The 11,730-nt window shown below is 33.9% G+C and overlaps 1 protein-coding gene across 1 annotated transcript in view; it reads left to right on the top strand.

Annotated features, from left to right (window-relative positions):
• Positions 1-11,730, top strand: part of CDH7 (cadherin 7) — a 190,879-nt gene that overhangs the window by 23,790 nt on the left and 155,359 nt on the right. The window lies entirely within an intron of this gene.

An 11,730-nucleotide genomic window follows, 5' to 3' on the forward strand; every position in this document is an offset into this window, starting at 1 on the left:
TTTTAACTTGAGTCATCTGGGAAAGTAATTTATTATCTTAAAAATTACTATGATGCCCCCAGATCATTGAGGATTAATGGGATTTGGAAATATATTTAAAATTTACTCCTTAAAATACAGTTTAAAGGATTCTCTTTAGTTACTTTCCATGGGGGAAAAGGGATAGATTTCATTCATTAGCATAGACACTTAATAACTTTCAAAGCCACCAGATGAGATTTAGAGCTACTTGACTGAATCATCACGTTGCTGATTTTCCTCATTTCATTTCTCTGTTTCCTTTTGCTTTGTCCACATGCTTTGTGTTGCCACATAAATGAATAAGAGCTGATGATCTGCCAGAGTATTGGTTGTAATGATGTTAGCATGCTAGAATGTCAGTTCATAGGATACAACTTGAGGCTTTTTGGCTCTGCCTTCAGTACTGAGAATTTGGGTAAAAGCATTCAGCCTGGAGTGTATTGTTGCTATCATGGTATGGCAGCAGAGTAAGGCCTTCCTTATGTTACTTAAATAAAAGGCCAGATCCTTAGACTTCTGGTGAGTTTTCAACTCAACCAATAGTGTGTTGTTATGGAATAACTGTGCTGAGCACAGCTAAAGGCTTTACAAATAGAGTGCCTTGGCAGGAACTACTAACTCTGCATTTTTTCCGGTTACTTTGTCACTTTTATGTTGTTGTTCCTGATAAGCTGAGGCCAAACAACCTGATAAACTTATCTATGTATTGATTTTTCAGCTTTGAAGATCTAGGAGGAACTTTTACTATTGATTCCTAGGATTGCATTTTCATTTGAACACCTTACCTTGTATGATCCGCCAAACTCTTCTCCTACAGCCAGTATATCTAAGGCTCAAGTTTTGTCTATTGTTTGAAGCAGCCCCTATTAAACAATATCAGGATCATTGTGATAAACTAATTTCATTTCAAGAGGCTGGTTTAATCTACTATATTCAGAGACTGCTTCTTATTTGGGGACAAATGTTTAGGATATCCATTTAAATTAAGGTGGCAGGGATTGTTTTATTATTTGTTTGTGCCCCTGGGACTTACTATAGTACCTTACACATTTTGGGGGTATAGATTGTGGTACTTTTTAGAACTGTATCTATTACAGTAGAAACTCTTTCCATCTAGGGATGTGTGCTTCTTTTAATGTATAGCCTTAGAATATTGCCTTGGGACTTTGAGAGGTTAAGTGACTTGTTCAGAGTAGCACAGCTAGAATGTCTAAGAGGCCTGACTTGAAATAATTCTTTTCTGACACTGTTATATCCTTTAGCCATTCTGTCTCTTGCCTTGCTCATAATAGGCATTTTAAAACATGTTGGCTGAATTTAATTATCCTAATGATACTTTTCCTTAAGTCAGTATTTGTTCTTCCTAATAAGTATTACTTTTTCAAAACTGAATTTTTATGCTGCCTGTTAAGCAAAATGATCCAGCCATAATGTGCCCTTTAAAAGATATATACCAGGTACTTTTCAATACAGTTATGGAATTTTCTAGGCATTAAAACACACACATTAAAAGGGATATGACATACTTTTAATTATCTTTCACATATTAAACACTCCAGTTTTGTAGTATTATCAGCATTCTCAGACAAGAGCAATGATATATCTCATTCCTTAACCACGTTGCAGTATTTTTCTTTTCTTTTTTTAAATTTGCTTTAAGAAAAGACAGTGAGATCCATGAAGCCATTAAAAAGGCCTTGATAATTGGTTCAGTTGTAGAATTTCATCATTTGTAATGCACATACAGCAATTTTGTGATTTCTTCATTGGAAAGGCTAAAAAAAGTTCAGCTATTTCAATAAAATATCAATACATATTGAATTAAATTATAATTGCAAAAATATAAATGTTTAAAGAAAACAGAAACATTTTATTGATCTGACTTGAGTCTTAAATGGAGGTAGGTAATGTCATAGTTTTTTAAAAATCACGTAAATCATGGTTTTAAAAGCCTTCTTTTAAAATAATATAATGTACACATACTTTACTACTTAAGCATCCTTGCAAGTATATAAATTGATTGGTTAATATAATGCTAATATATGTCATACCTCCCTTTTAAATACAAAAGCAACCAGAATCATATTGGTTATTCATGCTGGATGATTAGAATCAATATCCAAAAAGAAAGACTAGAACATTGAGCTTAATCTAATAAGATAGTATATAATCAAGGTAAATTTAAGTCCTTTAATAAGGTTCAGAAACTCTACTAGTACAAGATGGAAGACCAGTATAGCATATGTAATAATTTCTGTGAAAAATATCTGTTGCTTTACTGATTTACAAACTCTCAATATGAGTGCCATGACAGCCAAAGAAGTTATTTTAATCTTAGGCTTCACTAAAGAGAAACAGTGCCCCAAATTTGGGAGGCTATTGACCAACTTTACTATGCTATCTTCTTGTCTTACCACAAAGAGGAGAGTAATATTAGAGTATTGTATTCCATTTTGTGCATCATATTTTAGAAAGGATGTGTGACAAGTCAATACCTCCAGTGAAACTTAGTAGGATGATGAGGAAATACAAGACCATACCCCTTAAAGAGTAGTTAAAGGAATTAGGCATGCTTATCGTGCTGAAAAGGAAAAAAGACTGGAGGAGGCACAGAATAATAATTGTCATCAAGTATTTGAAGGGCTATTATGTGGAAGAAGGATTTGGTTTGCTCTGCTTGGTTCTGGAAGGCTGAACTAGTGGCAATGGATAAAAGTTGGAGAGAGGATGACTTGGGCTTGAATCAGGTAAACTATTCCTAAGATCAGTTACAAGTGAAAGGTCAGACTAGATAGTACTTTGAGGTCTTTGCCAAATCTGAAATATTTTGTTTTGAAAATTAGAATTATGATAAATATTTATAAGGAGATGGGATAGAAAAATGTTTATTTTCATTAGTTCTATTAGAGGATAATTGTGACCAAAAATATTTTAGAATCCAAAGGCAAATTATTTATAGGAGAAAAAGGAGAATCTCCACTATGATCTGAGAAATGTATTTCAACTAATTTAAGATAGTGTGATCCCTTGGGTCTTGCTAACTAATGAAAAGCTATTTTGGTGATTAAGAATGTGAAAATGATAATATAACAAATGCATTTATAGGTAAGTCTGATTGCATAAAAGATTAAAAGCTAAATAATCAGATTCATAATTATGTAACTTACTATTTATCTAATAGTGTTTTGTGGATCTCTGGTGTTCTATACTATGTGAATAAATGTTGCCTCAACAATTAATCTGGTGATATTTCCTCATCTGAAATATTAAATGTTAAATTATGCATGCATTAAAATCCTATTCATAACAATTTCAGCATGAAAATAATTTCCACTATTTGCTGTGAAAATTCCATGATATCTCTCTTTATATAAAGATTAGTTTATATCCCTTGACACCCCTGGACCACCATTTATGGTTTCTGTCAGGATGTTACACGCCCAAAAGTGTTTTGTAGTCAATTTACCTTAAAAATATTTATCTTAAGGAAATATTTCATTAAAATGGCAAAAAGTGCCTTAACTAGAAATATCTTAGTGCTTCCTTGACTGTTGTAAATATAGCAGAACATTTAGGCGGCATAACTGAGTTTGGGCATTTGATTAAAAATTTAAAAAATAATTCTTTATATTAACTAGTACAATGTAGCCTTTCATATCTCGGATTTTATTACTAATTATTTACTTTATGGAATTTTCTTCATGTACATTATATATGTATGTATGCATTTATGACAAACACATAAGTAGGACTTTACATTATATCATCACTTGTCTAAGAAAAAATGCCTTCACTGAGAATCTAGGGATAAATTTTTAAATAGTGCTTCTCAAAGAGATGTTTGTGTACATCAATATAGATATTATGTATAGATATAGATATAGATAGATACACACACATATATTATACTGTCATTGAGAATAGTAATATAAATAATAGGTTTTAAATGCCAATAATACACTGATTTTAAATCTTCTAGCTCCTAGTGTTTGAATTGTTTTTCTTACATTCTGTAGTATGTGTTGACTTTCCCTTAATTTATAACTTAGATTAAATAATGTTTTATTAAACAATGACTTCAACTACACAATTATAGAGTAAAGTTCATGTAGAAAGGCTCTAAGGCATAGATATAGCCATATGGCTAAGAAAATTAACCCATATAGAGGATAGCTTGAAATTATTAACAAGTGTCTCTAAAAGAAGAATGAATCAGCTTTTTTTTCTATTTAATGTGGAAGTAATGGCTGAAGCCAGCCATTGATTCAGGCCTCTACAAGGCTATTTCTCTTTTTGTCACTAAGACAAAAGAAATGGCCCTTTTTTTGGGCCAAATACAAGGTGCTCTTCCTCCAAACACACAAAAAATGGCATATTTAAAAATGAAGTATGACACATAATATAATTAGTATCAGAGATAAAACCAAAGCTTTTTTGGTCTTTTCAGGAGCAAACAAAGTGATGGCACTTAATGCTGTAAGAGAAGCCCCCAAACTTTCCAGTTGCATGCTCAAAGTGGGTGTCTGCAACCCTGTCAAAATCTCTTAGCTATAAAGTCTATCAACTTTTCCCCATATCTTCTGAGGCTACAAAGAATGCCAGGAAGTAGGCATAAGAATAGAATTATTTCCCAAACAGTTGTTACTTTGTTTCCTACCTCAAAGGTAGGGTCTGCTTTCTACTTATAGAAGGAAGACTCTGGAGTACTGGTCTGTGGCTTTTTGAGTATTTCCATGGAAATAGAAAGGTAGTGTCAGGAAGTAGAAAGGTACATAGGAGAGGTAGTGGGAACGATGAAGCCTAAGGAATAGTAGAGTTTCCAAGCTTTGCCACCGAGTTGAAGGGCTGTCCTAAAAAGTAAGATGTGAGAGGAAAGGATAAGTGAGAGTGTATGTGTATGTGCAAACTTCCTTAGAGATTATAAACCCAATTTCTCATTTTAAATATCTCAGTTTTTACAGGTTCACTTTAAGTTGAATGAGCCTCAGATTTTCATTTGGCGAAGTTTAATTTTTGAATGTGGCGTGATGGCTGAGGTAGTAGTAACCTTGAAAGCTCTAGAAAATGGACAAGGCACCAAAGACACTGACTATCTCTGCGATGCTGAGCAAGTCACTTAACCCCGCTTGCTTCAGTTTCCTCATCTGTAAAATTTTAAATAATGTATTCAGTTCTAGGAAACATATTTCAGTATATACAGTGGAGAGTAATCAAAAGAAGGCAGATAGGATGGTGAAATGACTATTCTTCTTGCCAAAAGATGACTGAAGGAATAGGGAATATTTAATCTGCAGAAGAACTTTGCTTGGGGGTGAAGAAGAGGGTAAGGGGTGATAGATATGATAACTGTATTCAAGTATATGAAAAAACAGCAGGGATAAGAGGAAAAGAACAAGTCATGGATAGAATTACTAAAAGGCAAATTTTTTTATTATTTGTATTTTTCCAAATACAATTTTTAATACTTGTTTTCTAACATTTTACAATTTATGTTCTCTCTGTCCCTCCAACCTGTCCCTGCTCCCCAAGAATTCAGGTAATATGATAAAGGTTGTACTTACACTAGAGAAAAATTCATGAAGGAAATAAAATGAAAAATGGTATACTTCAATCTGCACTCAGACTCCATGTGTTCCTTCTCTACTGGTGGATGTACTTTTTGTCCTGGATCCTTGCATTGTTGATTATAGTTGTCATTCACAGGTGATCATCATACACTATCATTGTTACTATGTATAGTGTTCTCCTGGTTCTGCTCACTTCACTTTGCATCACTTCATATAAATCTTTCCAGGTTATTTTTATGATAATCTAGATTGTTATTTCCACACAATAGTATTTCATTGCAATTGTATACCAAAACTTATTCACGTTGTTCAGTAGATTTCCCTTCAGTTTTGAGTTCTAAAGAGCTACTATAAATGTTTCTAAAAGTAGGGCTTTTAAGAGGCAAATTTAGGCATATTGTTTAAAAGGACTTCCTAACAATTAGCTCTATCCTAATGAGAAACATGTTGCCTTTAGAGATAGATTGGAGGTCTAAAAAAATGAATGGTCACTCGTTAAAATTATGGTAGAAGGAATTATGAGAGCTTCTAAATGGCCACTGAGCCCCACCCCAACTCTGAAGTTATGATTCTTTGCCAAAAAATGTATTTTTTTCAAATAACCAATGGTTCTTTCAAATGGTAACTTTATATAATTAATTTTCCACGGATACTTACCTTTTTCTTACAAAAAGCTCTTGCTCATCCATTCAATAAATATTTGTTAAGCTTGAACTTTGTGCCAGATATTCTTCCAGGTGCTTTGGCTGTGGATATAAAAGAAATACTATCTTATCTCAAGGATCTTATCTTCTTCTATTGGAGGAAAACAACATGTATTGCACAAGAAAAAATATACAAAATATTTTGTGGGTCTGTAAAGGAACTGACAACTGGGGAAATCATTAAATATCTCCCAAGCACTTAGTTATATGGGGTATAAAAGAGTGAATAGGGTCAGAAAATACAGATCTGGGAGAAATTTGCATAGGGAATTGATACCTAAGGATGCTGATAAAGTCACTGAGAGTATAGAAATAAATGAGAAAAAAAAATAAAAAAGAAAGAAAGAAATGAGACAATGGCTGAAGACATCTGGGAGATGTGAATATTGATGATAATCCATAAAAGGAAGCTAAAGAGTGATGAAAGACATAGGAAGAGAATCGGAAGAGAGCAGCAAAACACCAGGGAATAAAGAATATCTACAAGGAGGGAATGCTTAATAGAATCAAATGTTACATTAAGGTTAAGAATGATGAAGTTGGAAAACTGGACAATGGATTTAATGCTAAAGCGACTACTGTTAACCTCAGAGAGAACAATTTCTATTGATTGGACAAGTAGTAAATTAAAATACAAGTGGTTGAGACTGAATGGGCTAAAAAAAAAGTGGGAGCATGGAGTATAGATAGCTTTTTTCTTTTTAATTAATTAATTAATTAAGAATATTTTTCCATGATTACATTATCCATATTCTTTACCTCCCCTCTTCCCTCCCCCTTCCTGGAGCTGACAAGTAATTCCACTGTCAAATTTCCATATTATTCATATTTGCAATAGGGTGATCTTTTAATACCTAAACCCCAATCATATCATCATCAAACCATGTGATCAATAATATGTTTTTCTTCTGCATTTCTACCCCCCACAATTCTTTCTCTAACTGTGGATAGCATTCTTTCTCATAAGTTCCTCTGGATTGTCCTGGATCATTGCATTACTGCTAGTAGAAAAGTCTATTACATTTGATTATACTACAGTGTATCAGTTACTGTGTACAGTGTTCTTCTGGTTCTGCTCCTTTTGCTCTGCATCAATTCCTGGGAATATTTCTAGGTCACATAGAAATCCTCCAGTTCATCATTCCTTTCAGCACAATAGTATTCCATCACCATCAGATACCACAATTTGATCAGCCATTCCCCAATTGATGGAGACCCCCTCATTTTCTAATTTTTTCCCACCACATAGAGCACAGCTATAAATATTTTTGTACAACTTTTTTCCTCATTTAGATAGGTTTTTTTCTAAGAAGTTGGTAATGAAATGGAGAAGAGATATAGAGGGATGGCAAAATTAAATTTAAAATGGGCTTTTAAGGTTAAATGGAGTTATGGACTATTTTAAGAAGAAAACAATGAGTCATTGGATAAGAAGAAATTAATAATTAAGGGAGAGAAAATGATTGAAGGTGTGAACATCTAAAAGGAAAGGGAGGAAGTGGAATCTCTTGGTAGAGAGGCTGATGTTGGCTAGTGAAAGGACCAACTCTTTTTCAAGAATGATTCAAAAAAGGGGATAGGGATAATGTTGACTTGATTTTGTATAATTAGGATCTGCTCCCTAGCACTCTAAATCCTAGCATTCCACTTTCTTTCTCATGCTATGTCCTTATGTTTTGGAGATAAAAGTTTGTATGTGATCCTGCTGCTCTCTATTTCCCTGATCGTGGCTGGGAAAGTGGACTTTATGCCAGCCAGGAGAATCTACATACGTGGGTTTACTTTTTGTTAGATAATTAGGTTTGAACTTCTACTTCTTTTAGTTTATTTTCCTTCTACTTCAAGTGATTATTAATAAACTTTATAAAATATGATACTTGGAGTTATTGGATATTCATTTGAATCTTTCCATTTGAAGTATAGAACTGGGAGAAGAGGGAGTTCTTAAAGGATAGGCTCAATTTCTTTCAGTAAAGAAAAGAAAGATAAGATCCTTTCCTAAAAGGGAGGGATAAAGAGCTGATATCCATGTTTTGAAAAGGTAGGAGGAGGTTTAGAATATATTCTGGAGGGTAGTGGGATAGAATTAATTTTAAAAAATGAAAGAGATGGCCAGACTATCATAAGGGATAACGTAAAATTATATATTCTGTAGTGGGACTAATCTGGATAAGGTAAGTTACATCGCTTCTTGTGATAAAATTCAGGACCTCTAAGGTAGGATATGAAGAGATGGATGATTGGAATTATTCAGAGTTGGAGTTTGGAAGAGGAATGAGTAATTAAGTGGTGATAAGGGAATGCACTCAAGGGTGGGAAACACTGAAAAGTTGAACTGGATAACTGCACATTAAAATTTTAATAAGGGTAAAATGAAGCTAGAATTAGGGTGATGTCTTAGGAAGACAAGGGGTGATAAAGGTCAAAGAGAGGAAGGAAATTATTTATGAGAGAGATATCAAGCCCAAAGAGAGATAGAATGATGGAAGATTATGTTAGAATTGGAAGACTTTAGATCAGTGGAATGACTATCCCTGTGTATGGCTAGATAAAAGTACAGATCAGAAATGAGGTTTGTAAATAGGAAAGCAAGACTTTTTGTGGGTATACCCACATATAAATGGGAAATTTATATAATATATAATATAACAATATAAAATATTATAATGTATAATTATATAATAGAAACATAAGGGCTGAGAAGGAAATAGAGATTATGGGCCAAATAGTGGACTCCTTGAAGAAGAGAGAATAGGATGATATATATGAATGAAGTAAATCTTAAATGAAAAGTTATTGAGTGAAAGTAGTATTTTGAAAAGACTGGAAGTGCCATTTAGGAACAAGAAACAAGTTTCCTACTTCTCCTGGTACAATGGGTTGGGGAACCTGAATATGAGTGAACATAAATCCAATGCTGGAGAAGGTAGCAAAGGTTACGGTATTTCAGAGGAAACTAAACATCTTTGGTTTTTAGGGAATGGAAAGATTTTGAGAGAATTAGAAGCTGTGCTTCTAATATGCAGATATTTGTTAACAGTAGAATGAAATGTCTATATGGTACAAAAGAAGAATGAGATAAAGATACAGGAAGGATAGAGAGTGGGAAGTAGTAATCAGAGCTGGTGGGAAGAGGGGTGAGGAGAAGGTGTGGAGGAAGAACTTCTGTTTAGTCAATCTGAATCACGGAACTTTTTGGTGAACCACAAGACATTAGATTTTCATTACCTTCCCATTAGAGATAATACTGTAGATAAGACTATTATTCTCTGAAGAAGGGGAAGTAGGAATATTTGTTTGGAAAGAAGAATCTATAGTTTCTATTTTGCCAAATGGCAAGCATCAAGAGACTAAATGGGCATTAGTCTTGAGCCTTGGAGAGCTATAGAGGATAATACATAGTAGTTATCATACAGGGCAGCTTTACTCTAAGGTTGAGTAAAATAATCTCTCCCTGTGGATTCTGGAACTCTAGAGACTCCTTGGTCCTAGATTGGTGGCTAGTTTGGAGAGGCAGGTCTAGGCAATGTAAGAGTTAAGAGTTCTCATTTGGGAATGTAATCTATTTAAGGGGCAGTATATTAGATCACAGTATATTCACCTATGCTTTGAAACATTTTTAAAATTGAAGTGAATTTTGTGTGATGATTCCAGAATGTCTTTAAGGCAATCTTTTCATTTTTAATGAAATTGTGGATTTGGTTGTGAGACTTTTATGTTCTACATTATGATCAGTATTTGTGAAGGTGCCCTGTACTGCTGAGAAAAAGGTGTATTCCTTTCTATTCCCATTTAGTTTTCTCTTGAGATTTATGAAGTTTAACTATTCTAAAAGTTTTTCTATTCAGCTCCTTAATTTCTTTCTTGACTATTTTTTGCTTTTACTTATCTAATCCTGAAGGGAAGGTCAGTGTTCTCTATTAAAATAGTTTTATTGTCCATTTCCTCTCTTAACTCTTAATTCGTATAATTTCTCCATTAGGAATTTGGATGTGTTAAGAGAGTTTTTTCTAAATCTCTCCCTTTTTTCTCTTTAAGAGGCAAGGAAGCAAAAACATTTCTGAGTAGGAGCCCCCCTGCTATGCAGGCTGGCAGTTGGTGACAGTTAAGAAGGTGCAACTAAGAGTTGGTAGATGAGTTGCAGGTATTTGAAAGGGGCTTTTTGTCTCTGGGCTCCCTGGAGAGTAGAGGTGTCTGTCTGTGTCTGAGACAAACTGGCAGAAGGAAAAATAACTGACAGTGAATAAAGAGAAATGGATTTAAGTAGGGGGAAGGTGATTAATGTTTATTGATTAATACCTATTGATTAACTTAGATAGGTAGTTAGATAGTGGGTATATTATTAGATGGACAGAGTAGGTAGATAGGCCAAGCTTGGCCTGGCAGAACACTGCCCTCAAAGGCAGATAGATTTAGGGTATTTTAGAAATTTTTAGTTAGGATTGGGAGCTTAGGTATAGGTATAAGCGTTCTCTCACTTTCCTCCTTTCTATTTACTATCTGAACTTTTCTCGAAATAAACTGTTTAGTGTTTTACCAAACTGCTCTGCTGACTTTTGTTCAAACTCCTACTCCAAAATTTAACCCTTCACAGCTGCTATACCATTTGGCACATATAATGTTTAATACTGATATTACTTTATTGTCTATGTTTCCTTTTATCAATATGTAATTTTAATTACTTCTTTTAATTAATTAAAATATTTTAAATTAGATCATTCTTCCCTTTGCTTTGTCTGAGATCCTAATTTCTGCCTTTTTTTACCAGAAAACAATAAAATAATATATTGCCAAATACAAAAGATGTGACAGATAATAAATGTTATAAGCCCTCCTCAGATAATGAAGAAATTGATGTGTTCTAGAATAGTCAGGGAATACTTCATGCAATAACTACAAATTTAAGTAATTTGCCTTTATTTTTTAATATTTTATGACCTATATAGCTATTTCAGATTCACAGGATCCTAGAGGTAAAAGAGATCTCAGAGGGAATCTGGTCCAATCCATGCTTGGATGAATAACCTTTCTACAATATTACCCATAAATGATTATCTAGCCTTTCCTTGAAGATTTCCAAGAAGGGGAATTCATTGCCTTCCAAGACAGCCCATTTCGTTTTTTGGTATTTTTTTTAACATTTATTAATATTCATTTTTAACATGGTTACATGATTCATGCTCCTCCTTTCCCCTTCAACCCCCCCCAAACCCCCTTACCCATGGCCAATGCGCATTTCCACTAGTTTTGTCATGTGTCCTTGATCAAGACTAATTTCCAAATTGTTGGTAGTTGCATTTGTGTGGTAGTTTCGAGTCCACACCCCCAATCATGTCCACCCCGACCCATGCGTTCAAGCAGTTGTTGTTCTTATATGTTTCCTCTCCTGCAGTCCTTCCTCTGAATGTGGGTAGCATCTTTACCATAAATCCCTCAGA

Source organism: Gracilinanus agilis, chromosome 1, assembly GCF_016433145.1.
Source record: "Gracilinanus agilis isolate LMUSP501 chromosome 1, AgileGrace, whole genome shotgun sequence".
Lineage (NCBI taxonomy): Eukaryota > Metazoa > Chordata > Mammalia > Didelphimorphia > Didelphidae > Gracilinanus > Gracilinanus agilis.